This window comes from Protopterus annectens, chromosome 11.part0, assembly GCF_019279795.1.
Source record: "Protopterus annectens isolate FY-2018-M chromosome 11.part0, PAN1.0, whole genome shotgun sequence".
Classification (NCBI taxonomy): Eukaryota; Metazoa; Chordata; order Ceratodontiformes; family Protopteridae; genus Protopterus; species Protopterus annectens.
The window spans coordinates 77,640,181-77,652,680 of record NC_056745.1 but is presented as its reverse complement, the minus strand read 5'-3'; positions in this window follow the sequence as shown (position 1 = coordinate 77,652,680).

Below are 12,500 nucleotides of genomic sequence, written 5' to 3'. Positions count from 1 at the left end.
ATTTGGTTTACTATCACATGTTCAACATGACATTGTTTGAATGTACAGATGTCCGAACCAAATATTCGGAAATCTGTACACCGAACAGTGTAAATGTCAAACCGAGCATTTCAGTGCAGTCAAATTTCAAAAATGTCGACTACACTGAAATGCTCCTACCCAGCCAAAATACTACAACTGGTTTTTGCAGGGGGGCAAGCCCCTGCACCCTAATGGGGGCTGGCCCCACACCCCCTACTTATATAAGCAAACTCCAAGATCTGACCACAGTGAGGGTAAGGGTATATTTCCCAATCCCCACTATAGTGCAATTTGCACTGCAATGTTGGAGCTGACAACAGCAGCCTTTCACTCTTGTCAGCTTCGGCATTCCGGTGATCACCCTAACAGTTCCGCTATCTGGTTTTTGCACATAGTTCATTCATCTAAAAGATGAACAAACATGTGATAGTAAACCCAATTATTTATTAGGTCTTATAAATATGAGGGGATTCCTCAAGACTGGCGATGTGCTAATTAAACCTGTCTCTAAGGGTTAGGGGAGTAGGGCAAACCCAGAGTCATATAAACACTTAAGTCTACTTTCATGTTATGGAAAAATAATGGAGAAGGTAATATTAGATAAGTTATTGTCAGAACTGGAAAGGTCGGGACTTGAAGCTATATATCAACATGCATATGTTGAAAATAGATCTATTGCCACCTGTAACATGATGTTCTATATCAATATAATAACAGCTATGAATGAAAAATCGTGCTGTGATGTAATTAATATAGAGTTAACTTCAGCATTTGACAGAGCCATGCACAAAACGCTGATTAATAAATTAGAACAACTAGGTACTTATTTTCTTTTGATAAGATGCTGTATGCAGACGACCTGATATTGGGTAAACTGATTACAAGTGTTATAGATAATGCATGTCTGCAAAATAACTTGACTAAATTGGCCATTTGGCACAGGAGAATAACATGCTGATAAATACATAAGTATATGAGATTTGGGAGACATAGACTGAAAGGTTACTATTTAAAACAGCACACAGTGATTGAAACTGTAAACTCATTTAAGGACCTGGGTATATGGGTAGCTCCAGCTTTGAGTTTTTTATGATCATACCGACCAATTGGTTACTAATGCTTATAGACCTATAGGTTGTATAAAAAGAATTGTAAAGTCTATGAAATCAGAAATGATGAAGTCATTGTTTGTTAATTATGTTAAACCCAAACCTGAGTATGGAATAACAATATGGAAGCCTTATTAAGAAAACAAGCACAAGTAAACCAGAAAGAGTAAAGTGGAAATATACCAAAGGCATTCATGGATGTACAAATTTAAGTTATTATGAAAGACTAAAATATTTGAACTTATACACTTATACAGTGTCTCTTAGAGATATTTAAGAGGAGATCTTATCCAGGTATATGGGCCAGTTAGAAACAACTACCTCTGGGAATGTTTGGGGCTATCAAAACGTAGCAGAGAATTATCAGGCAACCTATGTCAAAAATTCTATAGGAATGAGAAATCCACTAACTGGTTCTCTGAGAGAGCAGCTGATGCACAAAACAGACTACAAAACTACATTAAAGCAAGAACTAATTTAAATATTTTTAAGAACAGCCTGGACACATTATGGGAATAATTGTTTTGGTAATATTTGCAGGTTAGAAGGGCATTATTGCCCAAGCTTGAAATATTTGTATCTATGTATGATGTCCAAAATACCACTTATATTGATACAGATTTATTTTCTCTACCTTTCTGAACTCACTGCTTCAAAATATCTTTACGTGTGACATTGCATTCACAGAATGTCTCTGTTTTACATTCACATTTGTTTATTAATTTTTTTGCATTTCTTCCTATCAGTTTGTATTTTATACTTGTCTGACTGTTTTTGGTGCATTTTCTGATTTCAGTATATCAGCTCTTTTCACCTTAATATGACCAACAAACAGCTTATACTGATATTTCTGTTAAAATGCAAATTCTTTTGTGCACTCACGTTTCCTTTTTCATATCTTTGGAATCATCTTTGTAAAATGTATTTTTAGCGCAGCTTGTTCTACAAAAGCAGATAAAATCAAGATAGTGTTTCTTTTCATACCTCCAGCCACACATAAACTTTGCAAAGTTTGAATCTTAATTGTAGCTTATTTCCAAATCCACCTTATTTCCTGTTCACCTCATGGGTCTATTTTTCATTCCCATTAGATTTGACTCATAATTTTTCTTACATACTTCAATTTCCTCAGGTGATTCTTTTAACTGTGTACCTGTAATTTCATTCACTCTGCACAAATCCATTACTTTTGATATCAAGGTCTACTCTGTAATTAAATAACCTGACAAATTTTGACAATTTCTTTTACCAAAAATATTCTATTTCTTCTTAATAAATCATGCAACTCACAGGTTTGGCTTACTTCTTTAATAACATTAGCATATATAATCTCTGCTTGATGTTTTGCTCTTGTAAAGAGCAAATTCAAGAGCTTCTCTCTAATGGCTGCTTGTTTGTCTTTTTTCTTTTTATGAAACATAAAAGCATTAAGTCTCTTAAAGAGACATGCAAAAATATGACCTTGTGTACCTTTTCAGGCTTTTTGGTAATTCCTCTAAGAATGAAGAATAAACAGAATTTTTGTATACATAGCTTTTAGTGTTCTGTTAAGTTGTTTACAGTGAATTAATTCCTTGTGGTTTCAGATGTCCCATATTTTTCTAACTTCAACTTCTACCTCTGTGCTTCTAAGCAGATATACTCTCAAAAACTAGTATATCTCTTCAATCCTGCAAATAACAAGCATGTCATTTAGTGTGCACTGTAAAAAAGCAAGCACTGTGGATGTAGTAAAGGCTTCCATAAGGATTTTACTCAGACTGCTTCTAGTAAGTGTATCACAAGATAAGCAACTTGCTGTACTTAGGCATGTATATATATATATATATATATATATATATATATATATATAGTGTATCATAGCATTGAAATAACTTATGTGAGCTCTGAACTGCAACTCCTCAAAATCTAGAATGCTGATATTCCGAATCACAAAATCTTGCCCCCTTTTTGACTCATGATAGCACTTGTTTCAGGTATGGAGCGGTCGGAAATGTCGGCATTCACTGTTTTGTTCAACTTTCAGATGTGTGGGTAGTACGGAATTCCCGGAAACGGTTCAACTATGCACACATTTGAAGATGTGCCTGCCGACATTACGAACGTAAACACATATATTACACACACACACACACACACACACACACACACACACACACACATATATGGTTTCACTTTATAATCTCAAAATACTAAAATATCGAATTTTAGTATTTTGAGACTATAAAGTTGGAAGTGCAGTTATGTGAAACTGCATAATATCAAATGCGGAAATGTCGAATCCGCTGTTGTGTTGTCGCATTTATGACGTGTGGTGTGGTTTGTGGATTTAGTTGGAGATTCAGGTAAGAGGTGTTATTGTAAAGGTATTGGGTAGGGATTTTAGTGTGTGTTAGTGTGTGTAGTGGTGTTTTTTATGTGTTTGTGTGTTTAGTGTGACCTTGGAGTTAGTATATATAAGTAGCAGGGGTGTGGGGGGCTTGCCCCCCCCTGCTTATAGGTAGGGTAGGTGTGTTTGTTTGTTATGCTGTGTTTGTGTGCGTTGTTTTGTTTGTTGTAGTGTTATTAGGTAGGTGTATGTGTGCTTTTTGTGTGGTGGTGTGTGTATGTGAATGATCATAAATTTGATTTTCGCTGTTGTGGGTATCATTTTTTTGGCTTTTGGCTTTATAGTCTCAAGATACTAAAATTCGGTATTTTAGTATTTTGAGATTATAAAGTGGATCCATATATGTATGTATGTATATATATATATATATATATATATATATATATATATATATATATATATATATATATATATATATATATATATATATATATATTTTTTTTTTTTTTAAACTTTATAGCATACATTACATACTACAAAGTTAACCTCTGTTGTTGATGAATAATTGCATTCTATCTGAGTGGTGTCAAACTTCATAGATTTCATTCACTTCCACAGTCTGATGCAGTCTGAAAACAGCTGAAGGATATGAGCTGTCACCCAAAGGTCTTTGTTGGCTCAGGTTTCCATCAGTTTTGTTGGAGATGAAGTACGCTACTGCTTTGAAGGCTCTGATTTCATGTATGGGCATATCAGCATTTGGAGAGGAATGAAGGGTATCTGGCTGAAAGCAGTTTTTCTGTTTTATGTCATGTTGCATTTATCCTACCTTCATGGTTCAGTCTTGAGTGGTGTTATTTGAATGCATGTCTCTGAATTCTGTTTAGTAATGTAAGCAGTTTTCCACTGGGTCGAGTCAGAAACCACACCACATTGACTTTGCAACATCTTGTTAAATAACAACCATTAAGGGAGGGATGGAGGGTTGGAGTGCCTGCTGATGGATCTGCCGAGGAGAAGGCATGGGACTCCCTTAAATAAGGTATACACCTCATCATGCTCACCAATAACAACTTGTGAGCTCATGGACAACGCACAGTTACTGGTAAGTCATCGCTGTCCACTGAGCTGAGTTAGAAGCCACACCACATTGAATTGGCAACCTTTTATTAAATAACAGCCATTGACAACCATTAATGATGCCATAATAATTCAGATGCAACATATAATAATTAACCATTAAACAATTAACCCAAGCCAGTTGGCATAACCCAGGCTGTTCCGGCTGCTACTACAGAAACAACTGGGTACGTATTCCAAACTATCTCGGACCTGGTGGCAAACCCATTTAACTCAAGATTACAAGCTGCATACCCCTTGATGTGGCCACTAGTCAAATCTGGGTACAAATTCAGGAGATCTGAGGCTGATGAACAGTAAAATGGGAGAAAACAAGGGGGGGTGAAGCCATAAGGTTGCCACCAACCCAGCATATCCTTGTCATTTCCCCCAAACAGCCAGCCTCAGAAAGGAGAATCTGGGTCATAGGAGAAACCCAATTAACCTTTGAAAACTCTTTAATAGCAAAAACAGCATCCAAATTAAACAAGTCAAAACTCATGTTATTCAAATGAACATTATTTGACTCATAAAAATCAGGATCTAGTCTGTCAAGATCTCTGTGCTGAATCACACAGAAACAAGTCTGACTAGAAGCCCAAATGACTCTATGATTGATTAAACACCTGGCTCTCTCAATAGTACTAGGCCCTAGCACCTTTCAGTGAAGTTTTGGGATGATTACAGACCATAGCAAATCAAATTTGGATACAGCTGCCACAACTGGTGTATATCAGACAGCATTCTGGCCAACAGGATTTTTTAGGGGCCTGAGCCAAATCATTGCCACTGAGGTAAATGACTATAATTATGGGTAAGCCTTCCTTCATGGTAATCTTATGCCAGACTTCTCAGAACTGAACCAACGGAGGCAAGGAAAGCCAAAAGAATGAACTGTCCAACTGTTAAGGTCAAAAGAACTTGAATAAGCAGCCGGGTGGGCCAAGGGTTGGAATGTAGCTCTCTCAATGAAAGAATGGCCCAAGAGCCAAATGACCTCTTTCCCTGCAACAAAAATAAAAATTAATGCCTGATGTAAGACAAAAATGCATCAGACACTCACCTTCCCATTCTTTGTATGACCTTGACAGAATGCCCTTCCATGGCCAAGTCAGAGGTACAACCTAACTGAAAGGAATGCAAGGAGAGAACCTGTAGATTAATTTTTTACTTTGTCATGGTGAAACTATGAAATAAACTGATCTCTGCCATGCTAAAAGGCCTGCCCAAAGCCTGTACAAAAAACAGGCCTGACCTGTTCCTTGAGGGAGTGATATTATATAGCAACCTGACCCAGTGAAACAGGCAAATGGAAAGACCTCTGGACTTGTCAAAATACACCTGCTAACCTTTCCCCAATTGATTGGCCTTGGATTTCTTTACCCATATCAGGATAAAATCACTGTGGATGAAAGGTCCTCCAGCAAACGTAAACAAGTAATTCATTGGCATGGAAGGCAACTGCATACAAGGATGTGAACAAAGCTGCTATTGTAACAAATGTATGAAAATCATCCAGCATCTTACACAGACCTTGAATAACAAGGGTAAGGAGTTGTCTCTCAATGGGCTTTCTGAAATCCTAGGAAAGCTTCCAAATATTTTCAATACCCTTGAATACCCTCCCAATCACCCAGTTCCTGGACACGTCTTGTAGGCCCAAAAAATGATACAATCATCCCAACACTGCAAGGTACACTCTAAGAGTTTTAGGTGAATCACCTGCAGTGGACCTGACAACTAAAAGTGGAAGTAACAACTGCAACCCCCCATGTCCTCTGAACACAGAGCAAAGGCCTGCAGAAGGCCTTGAAAACCTGAAGGGATTAAAAATATAACTTTCTAGTATTGCTGGCCCAAGAGCTGGCCAGGAGCAATACTGCTAGTCTTCTCCAAGTAGAGAGACTTCTGCCAGAATTTAAGTGCCCTTTGGATCGGAATGCTTGGCCATCTGGCAGAACATGCCAAATTGAAAATGGAAGACACTATCAGCTATAGGGTTAAGATAACCAGGGACATGGACACATGAGAATGACAAATTAATCTCCAAACTCAGCAAAGCCAGAAGCCTGAAAACCGAATGGGACACTTGGATCTGGAAAAATGTTTATTGAGAGCATGCAACGTTGAAATATTGTCTGAGTGAAAAACAGTCCTGCTATTATGTAACCTAACCTGCCATCCAAATGGGAAACATTTCCAAAAAAGTAACTTCCCTCCTACTTTCCTTGGACTAGCATTCTGGCCACCTTTTGGCAAACCAGCTGCCTTGGAAGTAACCCCTCATGCTGGTTCTCCCTGCTGCATCAGTGAAAAGTTCAAGGTCAGTGGAGGTAGCCCATGGGGACTGCCAAAAAGAAACTCCATTGAACTGGCTGAGAACTGTGAATCAGAGGCAAAGTCATCCTTGACCCATCTGGTCAGTTGCATTAATTAACGCTTGGGCTTGTTACCCTTCAACAAGTCAGAAACAGACTACAGGAAAGTCCTGCCTGGAGCAACTGCCCTGCAGGCAAGGTTCAGCAACCTATGTAGCTGCATGATTCTTCCTGCACGAACTTCACTGGATCCCAAAAATCTCCCACTGCTGGACTTGTTAAAGTTTGGGTGAGAGAAACTTGAATGAATTATGAATAGTATTGACTTCCAAACCTAGGAAGGTCAAAACTTGGCTTGGTCCTTCTGATTTGTCGCCGACAAATGGTACCTCTAACTCAAAACAAAGACGTTTAAAATAGACTTGCCCTCTAAAGCACCATCCTTACCCTCCCCCACTATTAGAAAATTATCTAAGTAGTGGACTGCTGACTGGTGGGGTGCTCATTGTTGTCAGCACTACTGTAAAGCTGTGCTAAATTGCTTGAATGTAGCGCAAGCCACAGTGCATCCCATAGGCATTGCAGTGTCAAAACATATTTTACCATCAAACTGAAAACCTAAATATGACCAATCTTTTTGTCTCAGAGGGAGAAGACAGATAGCGAATCATATATCCATCTTGCAGAGCCAGGCATCAGAGTAGTCCAAAATGACCATGGCCACCTGATCTAGATAGCGTCCTGACCAAGGTACATTACACCTATCAATAAAGTCATTGATTGAAACCTTTCTGGGTGCAACAGATGATGAATTAACCTGAATTCACCTTCTTGTTTCTTGGGAACCAACCCAATGGGGAAAATTTTAAAGGCAGGCCAAGGAGAGTGGGAAAGAGGGTAATTATTCTCCAAGCTGCTTGCTCTTTCTCTATCAACATAGCAGCAATTTTTTCATGTGCCTTGATGAACGACAGATTACTAGCTAATGTAGAATCTAACAAAGCTGTGGAATGAATGGTAAAGTCCTTGGAAAACCCTCAAGAAGACTGGCTGCTGTCCCCAGGTTTGGATAACCTGACAGTAAGCAGGTCAATTATCTAGGTAAAATGGGGGAATGAGCCTGCTGTGGTAAGCTCAATTCAGATGCCAACCCCCCATGCCAACTAAAATGTGACTTACCCAAAAAGGAGGTGTTATACCCCCCAATCTCCCCTTCTATCTGAGAAGTGGGAAAAGCAGACTTTCCCTAGCAACTAACCTCCAACACCTGGAAGTAGGATGACTTTTCCCACATTCCAAACACAAGTGGCTGTGCTTTCAAAAAGGCCAAATGCATTTACCAGCACTGAAAGCCTAGCACAACTTTGTTTCTTTTGCATTACCAACCCCTATATTCATATCGTCAGCTGCCTGCTTGTCCATCTTGGCACTGAGGCGTATGTCAGGATACCTCAATTCCCACCTGAGGGACTTATCAAGAGCTTTCAGCTTCCTAAACTGCTGATTATAATTCAAACATCCAGAACCTCCTATCACATGATGGGCTTCTCTTATGGCCACAAAGTAATCTAATAAAGGAAGGTTCTGACTGGGGTCCTTCTCGATGATCATCCCCATAAACACCACAAAACCCAGCAGCCAAGTATCCCAGTTCCTGACCAGTGTCCTGGCTGAAACCTTCTTCCCGATGGCTGCTAAGGCTGCCATCAAGTCCTTATTAGACATGTTGACGACATCCAAGATGCACTTAATTTCTTCATTGTCCACTAGAATGAATATATCTACAAACTCTCCTTTGATAATCTTGTCTTTCATTTTGGTGGGAACATGTGCTGTTATCTGTGAGCCCAGGAAATTGGAACAAAAGCCTGAGTGTAGCTGTGGGGGACAAGAATTGGGGACGATAATCACCCAGATGAAGTAAGACTTCCCTCTCTGAACCACTGACCTCTTTGGGCCCAATATGCAAGTTGGGTAGTGATGGGTGAGCAATCTGGCCAGCATCAGTACCTACCCCCTCCCCGTAAACCTTAGGTGCAGAGGCACCAACGGTTCTCTCTAGGGCTAAGTCAAAGTCAAACAACTGGATCGTCCCCTCCTCTGGCAAAGAAATTATAAACTCAACAAAGCAAACAGTAAGGGCAGGAAGTACAATGCACAGTAAAAAATAGCAAAGGACCAAGGCATGGCAACACAAGGCATAAACGTTTAATAATCGTGAGCACTTTCACAGCACCTTTGCTGCTTCATCAGACATTACAGAAAAGAACAACAGACGCCATTTTTAAAATACAAATCAGCCAATGAGGTCACTTGGTCAATTCAACCTTAAAGTTACAGATAAAAAATAGATTTAGTACATCAATGGTCTGTACAAGCAACAATAATGCTCATTATTAATGCCTCATCCACTGGGTAACTATCAGATGACTGAAGATGCATTGTGTCGAATGTGTCTTGGTCGAACTTGAAATGTCAAAAAGGCAAAATGATGAAGCAGCATATAAGCAAATTCTTTCCCTGGGAAAGAAGAGGCTTGGCCGCTTCCATCACTTTGCCATTTTTGGCACTGTAGTGCGATCTCGGAGTTGGAATATTTAAGTAGGGGAGGTGTGGGGGGCACAGCCACCCATGTCGGATGGTGTGGGGGGTGAGGCCCCCCACTTTATGCAATGTTTTAATGTCTTTTTTTTTTTTTTGGAACAGCAAAATTGTTTTCCCTGGGAAAAAAATCGCTATTCTGGTTGTTCGATGTCTTGTGAATTCGAACCTTAGAGTTCGATATAACAACGTTCGATCATTTCATCATTCTTTGTTATAATATAGACCCTCATCCACTTACTATTTCTACACCCCATCTGTCCTGGACAACACATACAATACCATCTAACTATACCTATCCATGTGTGAGCAATAACCTATATACGAGTGTATGCACGTGTGTGTGTGTGTGTGTGTGTGTGTGTGTGTGTGTGTGTGTGTGTGTGTGTGTGTTGTGTGTGTGTATATGTATGCATGTATGTGTGTGTGTGTATATATATATATATATATATATATATATATATATATATATATATATATATATAGTGTGTGTGTGTCTGTATCTGTGTGTATGTATGTGTATGCATATATATTTATGTATACTCTTGCATGTATATTTGCTTGAATGTATATATGGAAACTTAAACATTTATATATTTTTATTCAGTTGTGAAATATCTTGCAATGCTCTACTAAGTTCTTATCTACTGTCATTGTATATTCTGTACACTTGTATTTTTAACCAAAAGAGGGAATATCCTCTTATTGTATACTAACAGCTGTAAAGTCTACCATCTGTATGCTACTACTCTGTAATGTCTCTCTTGTAAATTTTTCTTCTCTCTGTAAACTTATGGAAATTTTCTCCCTAGGACTCCACTGAAAATGGACACTTGTCCCGTTAGACTATCCTGGCAAGCAAATATTAAATAAATAAATAAATAAATAATGCATAAAATAACATATATAAGAAACAGCATATATAAAAAAGCAACATATATTAAAACGCAGCATAAATAAAAAATGTATATAAAATAATATATGTAAAGTATATATATATATATATATATATATATATATATATATATATATATATGTGTGTATATATATATATATATATATATATATATATATATATATATATATATATATATATATATATATATACTCCAAGAGGAGCTAAACCCGTACATAAAAATGCTATTTAACCTTAGCCTTACTACAGGATATGTACCTGAACACTGGCGTACAGCAACAGTGGTCCCACTCCACAAAGGGGGTACCTCTACAGACCCTGGGAACTACCGCCCCATAAGCTTAACCAGCCTGGTCTGCAAAGCTATGGAAAGAATCATTATGGAACTCATAAACAGAGACATAGGGGACCTACAGACACTTGACCCCACCCAGTTCGGCTTTGTAAAGGGCAGATCCTGCCTTTTGAACCTGGTTGACTTTTTAGAAACAGTCACTCGAGCCATTGATGAGGGCAAAGCAGTCCATACAGCCTACCTGGACTTGGCTAAGGCCTTCGACACAATACCCCACTCAGGCATCATAGATAAGCTCAACAGCTTAAACGTAAACCCTTATGTCACTAGATGGGTTGCAAACTGGCTAAAGGACAGAACCCATAAAGTTAAAATCGCTGGAGCAATGTCAGACTCAAAGCCAGTCACAAGTGGTGTCCCACAGGGATCTGTCCTGGGACCCCTCTTGTTAGGCATTTATTTCTCAGATGTTAAAGCAAACATGGGAGGGTTGTGGCTGACAAAGTTTGCAGATGACTGCAAACTAGGCGCCATAGTCGATGCACCAGCGGACACATACATCCTACAAAAAGGCCTCACAGAAATGGACAACTGGTGCCGGAGTCACGGCCTTAAACTAAATGCCAAAAAATGTATAGTCATCCCCTTTGGGAAAAACAAAGTACCCACAAATTATCACATAGACAGCAACCCACTGAGTACGGAAAAAGTAATCAGAGACCTAGGGACCCAAGTCGACAGCGACCTCTCATTTGACACCCACGTTGCCAAAGTGGTTAGAAAAACATTCTACCTTGCACACCTCATCATGAAGGGATTCACATCCAGATCCAAGGATGTCATTGTACCCCTATACTACTCCCTCATCAGACCCATGATTGAGTACAATGCCCCATTTGGTATGCACCTCACCCGGCATTTGCAACAGCTGGAGAGACCACAAAAGTACCTCACCAGGAGGATCAAGGGTCTCCAACATATGTCTTATTCTGCCAGACCAAAGAAACTTCAGCTCTATTCAGTAGCATACCGCCTGCTCAGAGGTGATCTCTGCCTGACGTAAAAGGCCATGTCCAATCAGGATCTGATGGACATGCTCCACCTCAAAAAATCCAAATCCATCAGGACCATGAGAGCTAAAGACTTAAACCTCGGCACAAATATGAATAGGACATGCTGGAGGGATAGATTCATAACCCAGAGGCTTCCCATGCTTTGGAACAAGATCCCAGTTCATATTAGGCAGAGCCCCTCACTGACTCTCTTCAAGAGAAATCTTGATGAGTGGATGGGAGATTGTACGTTCACCCCAGGGGTTACATCTGTGTCACTGCTAGACAGGGGCGCAGTAAACTAATTCTATTATATAAGGGGACTTTCATTGTGTCACTACTAGACAGAGGCACAGTATTCTAAATTTATTCTGTACATTTTTGTACCATTTCATGGGGTGGCAAAAGCCACATCACTATGGCTAGGCTTACAAATGTCCCAGGGCAGATAGCCTAGTACTAAACTATGAAACTATGAAACTATGAAACTATATATATATATATATATATATATATATATATATATATATATATATGTATATATCTATCTATCTATATATATATATATATATATATATATATATATATATATATATATATATATATATATATATATATATATATATATATATATGTATATATATATATATATATATATATATATATATATATATATATATATTCTAGCATGCATCCTATCTTTTCATTTCTCTGGCTAAACAATCCTTAGCAGATTGATC